This window comes from Patella vulgata, chromosome 4, assembly GCF_932274485.2.
Source record: "Patella vulgata chromosome 4, xgPatVulg1.2, whole genome shotgun sequence".
NCBI lineage: Eukaryota > Metazoa > Mollusca > Gastropoda > Patellidae > Patella > Patella vulgata.
The window spans coordinates 68,832,501-68,846,178 of record NC_065882.2 but is presented as its reverse complement, the minus strand read 5'-3'; the positions used below and the strand labels follow the sequence as shown (position 1 = coordinate 68,846,178).

The following is a 13,678-nucleotide window of genomic DNA, read 5'->3' as shown; positions in this document are numbered from 1 at the left end:
TATTTTGATATGATAGGGTTTAACTGGTTAACCTGCCAGAAGGACGCCCCCCCCCCCAACCCCGGGGGTACAGAACACCACCGAACCACCCTTGTCCCCATGTCCCTCGGACCTGAATGCTTTAGTACAAAATACAGAAATAAAAAAACAAAACAATTCTCATCTGCTATAAAACATATTCCATGCGATAGATGTAACCAAATAATATATGCAGGAAATTTCCAACGCGCAAGGAATCTAGCCAAACCGTATGTCGACTAAAACAAAGCGGATGGGCATGCTTACTTTTTCAAGGGTCTATGCTACTACTTAAATAAGTAACGAATTTTGATTACATTTATTTAAATGGGTGTTTACGTTATATGGAAATGCATAATAGATTACCAATGTGCATGCGCAAAACATTTGGCTCAGAAAGGATTAATACATCGTTTGTCAAAATAAAAGGAGAAATCAGTTCATGTTTTGATTTTTGTTTCATGTTTTTGGGTGCATGATGAAGGTTGTATCGGGTCAACTGAGGACATTTTGGTAGAAGGTATGACAGAGGTCAGAAGAGAACGTGGCAATATGTCTAATCTACTGTAGACACGTTAGGGTTATTTTTCTCGGGGTCGGACTGGCGACATTGGCGATGGACAGGTACGTTCTTTGTCATCAACATTCTTTCACAAGAGTGTTTTGGTTTGCTTTGTCCAATCTTTTCTAACTTGTACTTACATGTACGACTGTCGGACGTCAATAACATACAGCGGCGATATTTATTGATACGGCGCCAATTGATTGGTCAATTCGTATATCAGTAAACATATCTCCTTACAATCTGGAAACCTGGAATACGTATGTGAATCTATAATTATTATCAAAGTTAAGACAACCACTGAGCATCAACAATTGGGTTTGTTGTTTTCGTATATTTTGAATTATTTTGAAATTTAAAACATTATAGAAAACAGCCTTTCGTTCTTACGTTCTGTAGTTTTGCGTCCACTTCCACCAAAGGTGATATCGTAGACAAGAGAAAACAGTCGCTAATGGTCCCTTAAAAACGTATTTCGAGATGGGGTGGGCTGAAATACCCAACATTTCCGTGCATACAACTTATTGAAATATGATCGTACATTGTGGTCACACCCGTCCGTCCGTCGTCCACAATTCCTTGTGGGTGCTCTTTAGGCTACAATTATCATCCGATGGACTGGGGTGGGGTAGTGGCCTAGTGGTCTACAGGGTCGCGTTTCCAGCTCTAACTGATCGATTACCCCTGGCTTGCGGTCATGGTTTTGAGCCCTGATGTGAGCGTATGTGGCTAGGGCGCCTTCTCAACCTCGTGGGTTTACTCCGAGTACTCCAGTTTCCACCCCAGGAAAGACCCCAGAGCGCGCTAAGCATAATATAATAAGACAGTTTGTCTGCGATATCACCATCGGTGGAAGTAGACGTTAGACATTAATAGAAGAAGAATCTAATTGACTATACATCGGTTTTATTTTCATGAGACCAAGCAGCCAACTGACCATCAACAATTTCCCATAATTACCGCTAGAGTTATGTCCCTTGATCACTTTGAAAAATCTTGTGGACGCCCTGAATGCTAAACTTATTGTGACTTGAAATTATTTTTAACGATTTCCGATAAACCGAACAGATAAATGAATCGTTTGGTGCATGTTTTGTAAATAAATGTTAGTATCAGCAAAAACTAGAAGAACAGTGAATTAAATTCTGGTGTGTTACTCTTGATTGGCTTTTAGTGTCTTGTAAATGCCTCCACGACCTACAAATAAATAAATATGCGACAGCCCCTGTGGACTGATCGGTTGATTTAGTAGTTGTGTGCGAATGTTTCATTGTCTGGGAACCTATCGAGTATATAGTTTTAAAAACGGGACTTTTATTAATTCACCTCCGGGATATATAAATCGGGCTAGATTCAATGAACATGCAGGTCACAGTCAAGTACAATAAATAAATAAATAAATAACTAAATGTAAACGTACACTATTGTTAAAGATATAGACAGTTTTCTGAAATTCCAAGAGAAATACATGTTGGTTCTCTTCGGCCTGGGCTGGAGGGCTTGGGTACGGGGACATATATATATATATATATCAACGAAAGGGTTACTGGAATTCGACATCAGTTTACCATAGGTTCAAAATAACCAATGTCTTAACCCAATATAATAATTGAAGAGAATGGAATTTAGATAAAATCATGACATACTTCAAGGTACTATTGATTCTATAAAGACGGTGTCTTTAAAAAAATCAGATTTGGATTTAAAAGATTTCTATCGTGCACCTCGACTTATTGTACATAAAATAATGTTTATTTGAAAATGCATTTGGAAGATTACCCACCCTGATTCCCCATTCTTAGTAGACTATAGAGTATTGTAGTGTCCCGCTGTCAATATGCTTTTAATGATGGTCAAGAGCCGTGATATCAGATGGTTCATCATTAATTCCCACCATTAACTATATCTTGTAGATTATAAAACACCCTAGGACCACAGTTTAACAAGGCCAGCCGTATAAAAACATGTGCTCTGGCTGCGCTTTTCGCCGACCAGTTCATGCAAAGCGACATTTTAAATCGGCCATCTATCATTAAAAGATTTATTGGGTTTAAGGGTCAAATTTTTGAAGCTTGAGATTGATAGATTTATAATCCCTCTAACTAGTGAACAGATAGTAACTTATGATAATATTATCATCAGTATCAGTAACATCGTCGTTTACTATAGTCTTCTTTACGCCCATAGAAACGTGACCGTCTTACAATAAATATAAGTTACTGAAGGACTTAATGAAGCTGTAGTGGCAAGTTTTATTTCCTAAAACAGACGGATGGAGAAAGCGGAGGTGTGGAGAGGAGGGGGGGGGTCTGAACTGTCTGTTTTAATCATACGGTCTATTATATAGGCAGTTCCCTTGGGTTTTGATCCAATGCCAGTATGTGAAAAGGGGAGCTGTCGCATACCAAGCCCCATGGATTTTCTTCTCGTGTCACCCCCCCCCCCCCTTTCTCGGAACAGTACATTTACTACGATGCCATACATATAATGAATAAAATTAGAGGTGATTCATCGTCATCGGTAATTTTTAATGTACGAAGATGATACCATGTCCAAGACGGATATGGTGATGGGGGGGGGGGAATTACCATTTCGAATTCAGTTACATGTATATTGGCGTGGTCATTGAAAATACTAATTTTACTACACACGTATTATCTTTATAATTTACCACATGTTCAAGAAAACGGGTCATATCAACAGTTTTAAGACATTACGACTCATTTATTTCTCTGAAAGTAGACAGCGAATTCAATAATAGGTTTAGTTTGTTCTTCTTTTTGATGTAAATCCCGGTGGTATATTTATTTATCTTCATGGTACATCGGATTTCTAAGAACTGTAAAAGTGTACAGAACACCCGGTGAGCGAGAATGACCCTTAACGTTATCGCGCTGTATCTGAAGCAAATGTCAGTCAAGTCCGAATCTAACAGTGCCCGTTATCCGGCCACCTGCACTGGTCATCTATCACTGGTCGCCAGTAGGAGTTTATCCGTGTCCACTTGAAAGGCTTAGTGACCTGGTACTAAGTGGAACTGACCACAATACTCTAAGCTACTAGCTGATGGAACAAACTAATGAATGGCCAGCTATTTACACTTAATGTCTTGTATGAACGAGGACGTTATTTCGAGGATTAGAGAAAAGAATTTGTTAAGATCACGTCCTGTGTGTCACCTATATGTATTTCAGCCTCACTATAGAAGGAGAAACTTTATTGTATAAAAAAGCCTTGCAAAGTTATGTGCATATATGAATAACAAAGAAACAAAACTGCATGAATCTAAGAAACATACATAAATAATTCAAAGGACCCCATTAGAAATAAACCTAGTTTTAATTTAAGAAAGTTTTTATGGGTTATCCTCAAAGATGCTGATCATTCATGACATTATTACTCTTTTCCTCATCAAAACTTTATTTTATCATCTCTATTGTCATGTTTGCTATGCCTCTTGGAAAAATATATAAATAAATAAATAATTATACACAGAGATATAAACTTACAGTGACATAAATAATTGGTATACAAAAGCTCCTAAGCATTTTAATATTTTTTAAATTTTTATTCAGCATCGATATTTGGAATTATTGGAAATCTTTCAATACATTAACAGTTGGTTCTTGAAGTCTAAAGTGTTATTTTCTATTTTCAGTCTGGGATTGGTTTCTTTTGCAGTTTGTTAAAAAGTTAATTCTATCCTCTGACGTACATAAACGAACTTCAACGTGTAATTATACTTATTTAAAAATCTCAACCAATTTAACCATTTATATACTTGAAATAATAAAACAGATTAAAGCAATGTTCAAGTTTGTCAATAACATTATACATCTCATGTGTTGTCCTTACTTTTGATAACAAAGACTTGATTATTTGCAACTCTTGACTTTTCAAATTCCTATGTGTTTTTGTTTGTAACTTTCGGTTTTCAATGATATTATGATTTTTTTTTTAGATTATTAGAAACAGTTCTCTGGTTCAACGTAATCAGTTGCGCATTTATTCTGTCCCCCGTTTTCATACTATGTAACCTACTTTATAACAACCAAGAATTGATTTCATGTTGCTAAACGTTTCATTATCTGTATCAAACTTTTCAACAATACAGCGGTTTATTATTAGCGTAAACCCTTCAATTATCTATTTAAATATTTCTTTTTCCTTTAAACTGATTATTTAATAATGCATTGTGTGAGATTTGGATAAAGAGCTGGTCATTCTTGCTATAATAGTTCAAAAATTGATAATGAAAAATTGACTTATCCGTGTTTGAAGTTGTAGCATAGATTGTAGCAAAGTCTCGATTATCCATTTTATCCATATTAAATGGCTATTGTGTTTCAATCCATTTAAATCTCGGCCATCGGGTGGCCTAGAGAGATGATTATAGGCTTGTCATGTGAATAAATATGTCAAAATAATAATTTATATAACATTTGAAGCCAAAATAAAGACTTGCAGTGGGCATATATAGCTCTTATATCTTTACAGTCTAATTAGGTCTATTGAGTACTTTATTGTAAATTATCAATGCCTACCTTTTCATTTGCAAAAATGTCAAAGCCAAAGTGGGGTTCTATTTTTTGGCAATTAAAAAAATTAATTTACCCGATCGAACGGGGACGCAGTGTTAGTAACACAAGCTGAAATTTAAAACCATTGATTTATCAACTCTGTTTAAATAAATCTTGTACCATTATATTACATCTCCGATTTTCGCCCATTATATCGTTATAAAACGGAAGATATACATCTTAAATGTTGGTAATATTATGTACTTGTGGGCTATAGAAATGATAGATAATGATGACGTTTGGAAAACGTGTAATACGTCACGTAAATATTAATACCCATCAACTGTTGACGTGTTAAGATGGTTGCTTATACAGGTTATTATATAAGAGTGATGAAACAATGTGAGATGTGAAATAATTTTACAGTGTAATATCAATTCCCTTTCAGCCATGTTATATGAATAACGTTATAAACCTGCCATTTAAATAACTGCGTACCATTTTGCAGATATTTATGACTAAAGGCGATATAGAAAATGAACGAGGGATTACAACTGTCACGATGTGGTAATTAGTGCCAAGTTCTAATTATGATTTATGATCAAACATAAAAATAACTAAATTAGTCAGCTAAATTGTCTTTTTGTTTTTTTGAGTTTGTTGATTCACCTATAGACGTGACGACATTATTTGAATTATGTTAGTGGGGTAATTAATTGCTTTGTTTGTAAAATATTCCCAATTCTGCACAAGGACAAATATCACCTTGATGCTTTCACAAATTTTAATACCTTGATTCATAATTCGGGAAAAGGTCAACATATGGTACTGATATGTTCGTTCATAATATTATCATACTTGCTAAATTACATGAATGTTTTTCATCTGCTACATATATTATTAAAAGCTGATGTTCCAGTTCCTGTAAATATTAAACAATTCGAGAAATTATTAAGGCGTAGATATATTTGTATATGCCCATTTTATTATTCTATGGTATATGAAATGTCTTCAACTTTGTCCGTTGTTTTAAAAACGTGTTATGGGGACTGATTATTGATGTCATTCTTTTTAAAACTTACATCATCAGGATTTGAACACTGTCAGCGCACATCTCCATTAATAATGGCAGATTATCCCTTTGCCTTGAAAGTACTTGAAAATCATACCATATCAATGTTACTGGTTGTTTTTTAACAAGGAATTTTGCCATCCCAAGGGCGAACTCTGCCAAAATTACAGCAGTGCACGTCCGATATAATATGCAGTGTATGAATCTTAACAGAACAGTTTTTATGGGGCACAATCACTAGTTTATTCTAAAAGTGCTTTGATCCACTATGAACCGAGAACCAAGCGGATGAAAGTTCCGCTTAGCCTCGATCATCATTACTGAAGTCGATAAGACAAAACTAATAGTTTTGATTATCCATTTAATCGTTAATCACGAAGGAAAGTTTTGCAGCAAATCGGACTGTAATCCAACAAATATCGCAGGCAAGCCTTGACATCGAGAGCTGATTATGGTCTGGATAAGTTAATTAATGTCTAATTAATAGTTTTTATAACATTTCAGGCCTAAAGAAAGACCTACAATAGGCCGATTTTGCTCTTGCATAATGCATGTTTAATCTTGAAGACTTATTGACAGATATCATCAGTTATGTGATAATTATTTCCAAATATGCACATTTTTAGTCGGATGGTGATATCTTAACCTGTGATCAACTAACTATTTATGGTACAATTCTTGAGATGCATTTAGCGATTGAGCACAGCAATTATCATAACACAATTTATATGAAAAACAATCAGGGGTTAATACACATAGCACGACGTTTCGACAACTGTTATCTTACCGTTATTAAGCACAACTTCGACAAGTGTTCTCTTATCGTAATCAAGCACAACTGATTTGTTTTTGATAACGATAGGAGAATACTGTCTTGTCGAAGGGTCGTGCTATATACAAATCAGTTGTGCTTGATAACGATAAGAGAACACTGATTTGTACATAGCCCGACGTTTCCACAAGACAGTTTTCCCCGTCTTCATTAGCCCAGTTCGGAGCAAAACAGTAAGACGTTAAACCCCATTTCATTTCATATCGTTATCAAAACAAATCAGTTGTGCTTGATAACAATAAGAGAATACTGATTTGTTTTTGCTAACGATATGAGAATGCTATCTTGTCGAAACGTCGTGCTATGTACAAATCAGTTATAGTTTTTCATATAAATTCAATAAATGGGGAAATCTTAGTTTGGTTTCCTTTCACCAAGTGCATAGAAGTAAATATTCAGCTATCTCTATTTATAGAAAAATATCTATATAGAAGTAAAGAAAGTGGGAAGACCGTTAGAGCTGCTAACTAATCGCTAGTGATATGTCAACATTTACTTTTTGCCACCTGTACGATCGTTATGAATAGACAAATATAGGATTCCCAGGTGTGTTATCATTTATCTATCAGCCTCAGTATAAATCAGTCAGGTGTCCCACCTTTGATCTTTCGCTGTCAACTTGCTTTAGGGTCACTGGACCATGGTTCGGGGTCTTTGGACATGAAAAGGCGACAATGACACGAACGTCGCAATGGTTGTTAAATCATACGAACACTCTTTTAACATTTAAAGCTATTTTGAGAAAATATATGACCTTTTTATCGGTTATAAATATGAGTTCAGGAGATAATCACAACACCCAAACTATCTAATGATTCTATTTTTACCTTTTAACAATAAAAAGGGGTGTATAATTTCCAGTTACATTAATGGAAAATGGGTGGTGATTGAATATCAAAGTATTATTGGTGTAAATATATAGTTTTTAATACGATAAAAAAGCGACAATAAAATATCAGACAATTTTATAAAATGAACTCTTAATTTGTTCAACAATCCATATAACTATGTCAAGCGTCTAAAAAAACTTAAATTGTTTCAATGGTACCTAGTAATTGAACTGGTATACACAGTTCACAAAAATAATTGTATTCCATATAAATAGAGAGAGAGAAAATGGGGTTTAACTTCCACTCGACACAAACTAGGTCATTTCGGAAATAACATATGGTTCAATTTTATCTCAATAATTCGCTTGCGCGTATGGGGTCTTTAGCAGTGGGAGGATCCGGAGAAAACCCACCAGGATGGATCCATATAACTGTGACCTGTATAAAATTTATTTTTACACATCCATAAGAAGTGGTTTAAACAATATTTATTTACCATATATTACATACTATATACAATACATAATAATTTATTTGGATTGGGAAACAAGCTATAAAGCTTATATTAATCCGTCTTCAGATCCATAAGAAGTGACATCAGACAAGACTCGTAGACGCTATCCTGCAGAAATATCAAGTACCTTTATGGTGCTTTAATTTACTGTTTTACTATATACATATTAGTGTGGCTTGAGAGATGAGGTCGCGAATAAAGTAACAACCAATTGCACAGAATAAAAAGGCAGAAAAGCAAAATAAAGATCATGGTACAGCTGAATAAAACTCCGACACTGATGACCGTTATACCAAACAGTAGTGTAGATTCAAGATCGTGACTTTATTACATTTAAATCACTTTCATGGTAAATAAAGTATAAAACAATTAGAAAGACAGAACAATATAAACCGAACATGGCGGAACTGAAGAAAATTCTGACACTGAATATTGCTATGCACACATAGTTGAGATGCGATACTATTAGATGTTACGTTATTGCAAGATATATTTAATATTGAATCAATGGTGACGACACCTTGGATTATGAATAAAGTATAACAGTTAGAAATTAAAATGGAAAAAAGACAAGGTCGCATCTGAATAATAAAAAAAACATCAACATTGAATATTGTTATACCGATTATATATATTTTCTTGGGTTACGTTATGGCAAGATATATTAATGTAGAATTAAAGATGATGACTATTATACATTCACGTGAAATAATGTAAAATATAATTACAAAGTAAAACGGGGACAGATATAAATGGCTAGGTCGCAACTGAATAAAGTTTTAAATTGTATATTTTGTGTGTGTGTGTGTTACGTTATAGCTAGATATTATTGTAGATTGAAAATTACGACATTACATCCAAGATGTCATGAACAAAGATGTCGTGCATAAAGGTTAAGAAAGTAAAATGGAAGAAAAACAGATTTTTAAGATTAAATTACGATGATATTTGATTAAGCTCATCTCGATATATTTTATAACTTTGTAGTTTTAGTGTATGGGGGGGGGGGGGCACGCTACTTGTATATTTTAACAACGGCTATGTACATACTTAATAAGAAAAACATCAATACGAAGCCATTGTTGTTGGTAATTATAAGTGGAAAAGATAAGTTTCACAGGTGAGGCCAATTACATATCAGTATTACTCACTATTGCTACTGTCTTATAGCACTTCATAGTAATTATAGAGACCATGGTTCAATAGAAAGTTTATCCAAATACATAATCCTCATTTACACATTACTTGTAGAATGGTGATTGGGCGTGACGCCGGCGCCAGACTGTCTAGCTTCGGATTAGAAACAGATTAAATCCTATTGTTACCTGGACAGTGGTCATTTCTAACTCACCACGTGCAACTTGGTGGGAAAATTTCTACACGGTTTTTGCAGGTAACGGTAAACTGCTGGAGCGATGGACAACATATCGAGTAACAGAAAAGACAACAATAATGATGGGTCACAGGGAATGCTTGCACGGTTGATTAATCACAATATTTTATTTTCATGTTTGAATGCCCCATAACAGCTGAAGTCAAATCTATGTCACGCATCAATGAATTCTGATGAAAACCACAAATTGTATTTAAAATTATTTATTTCATAACCGGGTTCAATGTACAGGATACTGAAACAGGCCAAAAGGGTTGATATTAACCAGAACAAATGTTTTTGTTTAATTTGTAGAATTTTTCTTAGAATATACAAAAATATACATTATGATATGAGCTGGTTCAATATGTGGTAAAGCAAATGTAATCTTACAAATTTATAAGAGTCCTGTGTAGGTAGAATTCCCGTCCCACCCTTTTCCCGCCCGCCCGCTCACCCACCATACGACCCACCCATCGGCTACGGGTTACATTAGGGTTAAATAAATTGTTTTATTTATATATTGCATGTATATAAAACATTAAATACGTGTAAAACATATATTGATATATAACAGTTTGAATTACACTATTGGATATCATGTACAGATTTTGTTGAACTTCTACCGCTCAAATAAAAAAATCCTTGGGTAGTGAGGCCCAGGTGCGAATACATTTTCTTGAGCTAATCTTTGTACCGCCAGTCTGGCGCCGCCGACGTTAAGTTATCAAAGATTAACAAAAGCCCGTGAATAAGAACATTTACACACTTCAAACAAACGTATTTGTTACGCTAATTGAGACGAGGCGTAAAGGCCCAGATACGAAACGTATTGTGGCAATTATTTTGTCACTAAAGCGATTGTATCTCTGGTCAATTTAAACACCTGCAAATAATCGCTGGATGACCAAAACAATTTATGTTTGTTGTTTGTATGGCGGTGTTTAGCAGGGGTCGTTCCTTTGGCCTACTCTTTTATCTCCTTTCTTCAAGGAACATGACACTAACTGTAATAATGATTTTCACAGTATCATATTTATGCACACGTGCATCCGGAAATATAAAATAGTATTTAATATCAGTAAATCTTCACTCATGGTAATTCTATACACGTATTTACAATTTAAAAGCTTTCCAAGCCTTCTAAAGATGCCATACCGAAAGGGTGAACACTATAAATGCGCTTCTTTCAAAGGGTACGACGAAAATTAGATACAGTGTAATAAAAATATATATATTTCTATAAATGCAGTATTATTATATTAGACTCTAAATCCAAACCGTTAAACTAACGAAGGAAATGTGGTATATTTTCATCCCAGATTTTTGTCCAAATTTAAAGAAACAAATGTTTTAGTAGTATATTTTTTATCGTATATATTACAAAGCCACAAAAATCTGAGTTGTTTTATCGAAATAATACATATACCAACCTGATAAAAGGCTATATTTTTATCAACCGAAATGTGTTGAAGCATAGAAAGATTTGTTATCAATGTCGAAGATTACATAAGTATCCGGATTTTGTTTTACTTAACAAACAATATGAGTATTTCTTTGGAAAGAAGTTTGGGAAGTAACGCGAACAATGTTTTATTCCCACCATTCGATGCAACGATTAACGTAAAATCGGTCTATATTAAATTTTGATAATTCAGCGATAAAACCCGAGAGCTTTAATACTATGGATCATAACAGATAAATAATAGATAACACACCGATATATTCATTTTATAGATTAACCTCTGATCGTTTTAGCGTTTATTCTGTCTCTTATGGTTTCAGTTTGTTAGATTTTGAAGACAACATTAAAGTTTAAGAAACAAAGATCGAGATGTTTTATTAACGTTCTAGAAGAGATGGGAAACAATTGCTATTTTGATACCCTTTATTTTGTTGAATATAAAGACGGTGCATTTATATATTGATAAATAGCTCATTGGCGGTAAGTTGTCCGGCAGTCGAAAAGGGGGAAAACAAAATGACGTTTTTCGGTATAATAATATAACGACTGGGGGAATATATTATCTGCGAAATAAAAGCTTTGAGAAACATTTACCAAATATCAACAAAATATCCACTCTGTTGGTTTTTTTTACCAGAACGTGTGAATGGGGGGGGGGGGGTGACGCTAATATACGTTGTAAAATAAAATAAGAAATGCGCTGGTTTTTGATAGGGTTTGTTCTAGTAAGTTGTAAGGATGACAGAAGCATTCGGTGGAAATGTATAATGACATTATACGTCTACATAAATCATTAAAAAAAAAACCACAAATAAAATTACATAGCTCCAAGTATAAATTTAGTAATAATCTGCTAAATAGTTTATCACATGTTCTATAAAGATTGGTAGATAAGTGAGGGATACATCTTATTATCTACTGTATACCGAAATTAGCTTTACATAATATGAAACAAACATGGTCCGTTTTATTTTTATGGTTAGATGTCAAATTCGATGTAGGATAAATATTTTCTGTCGTCACTGGAATAATTTACGAGAGCGTATAAGGTCACCTCTGACCGATGGCATTTTGTTTCAAACCCGATCAATATCTTATTCTTTTAAAATAACCAATCAATTTTGTTCTACTAAGTGAACAACTGCTTGGTCGCATATAATGAAATTCACATATATGACTAAAGGGGAAAGCCCCCATGAAAATCTAAAATAAATAACCCTTAATTTCCATGCCATTGCTACCTTGAGAAGTCGTCGATAAGGAAATAGATCTAAAAAGTAAAGTACCTCCAATATTTGATGATTGATTTAATGAGGTTCGAGTTATATAAAAAAAACGTACGTAAAATTTTGTATAACTACTATTTATTGCAATTTCAAGACGATTCATCACGAAACCATAAATCGGACTTTGACGATTAAGCAAGGTAAGGAAGATTAACAGGTAAAGATTAAACAAGATCATCTCTAGCACCTTTAGAAATCATATCATTATCGCTTAATTAAACTAACTGCTAGACATTAAAACTTACTTAATTGATGTATTGTTTCCAACATGACTTTATTTATTTATCCACACTAACCCGATTACCCCTGTTTGTTATTTAGTAATAAGGTACAAGTTCCAGACAGACTGGCGCCTAAGATTAATAGTATGCTAAATCGTTTAAGTAACACCATGTAGATAAGTGGTCGTAAAATAATTTGAAGCCAATTTCGAACCACTGTAGAAATAACACTGTAATAGCATTCAGATTAATTACAGTAATACAGGTCGTGCGCTCTGACATCCCACTGCAACGAACATATTTGAAACCGTACAACGTTAATTTTGCACAAATATCAAAGGGCATTTTGTTGAATTTCAGTGAAAATTTGTGTTACCGTCTTTTCGTCAAACCAGAACACTGTTGCCAAATATATTAACTCTCTGTTATGAAAATGTTACTTTTCATGACAAAATGCACCAGTAATTTTAATAACGAAAGTACCTGAATATTCTTTTGTGAATCCAGATTGTGTAGATGTTATAACAGAAATAGATCATATTTCTAAGGTTATGAATAAGTTTCTGAATTCTTTTCTTTGTAGGTCAGACGGATACTGACTTACAATCCGTCTCATTAGCATCGTTCTTACGACCTTGTTCCAGTTATCATCGGATTGACTCCGTCGCCAAATATTAAAAGATTAATGAGATACCCATCCCCTATTAAACTTTCATAAGCCTTATTATGTTGAAGACAGAAACAAAGGTCAGATATTGGGAGTGTTACATGATAGTTGTAACCTTTGGGTTCAATTGTTTAAGGTTTTCCTGTTTCCCCACCACAACATCATTATATAATGGCCTGTCATATAATTGATATATAAAAGATAACTTCATTTTTTATATAAACGTAGCGTGGTTGGATGAAAAGATAGCGTCACATCCTGAAAGTGAAGAAACAAACTTCAATCTTTTAGTTAAAAAATCCCACAACAACGTGTCCTG

At 34.1% G+C, this 13,678-nt stretch overlaps 1 protein-coding gene across 2 annotated transcripts in view; it reads right to left on the bottom strand.

Annotated features, from left to right (window-relative positions):
- The window catches only part of LOC126818157 (ADP-ribosylation factor-related protein 1), a 70,015-nt gene that overhangs the window by 38,532 nt on the left and 17,805 nt on the right, over positions 1 to 13,678 (bottom strand). The gene's annotated exons all lie outside the window — the stretch shown is intronic.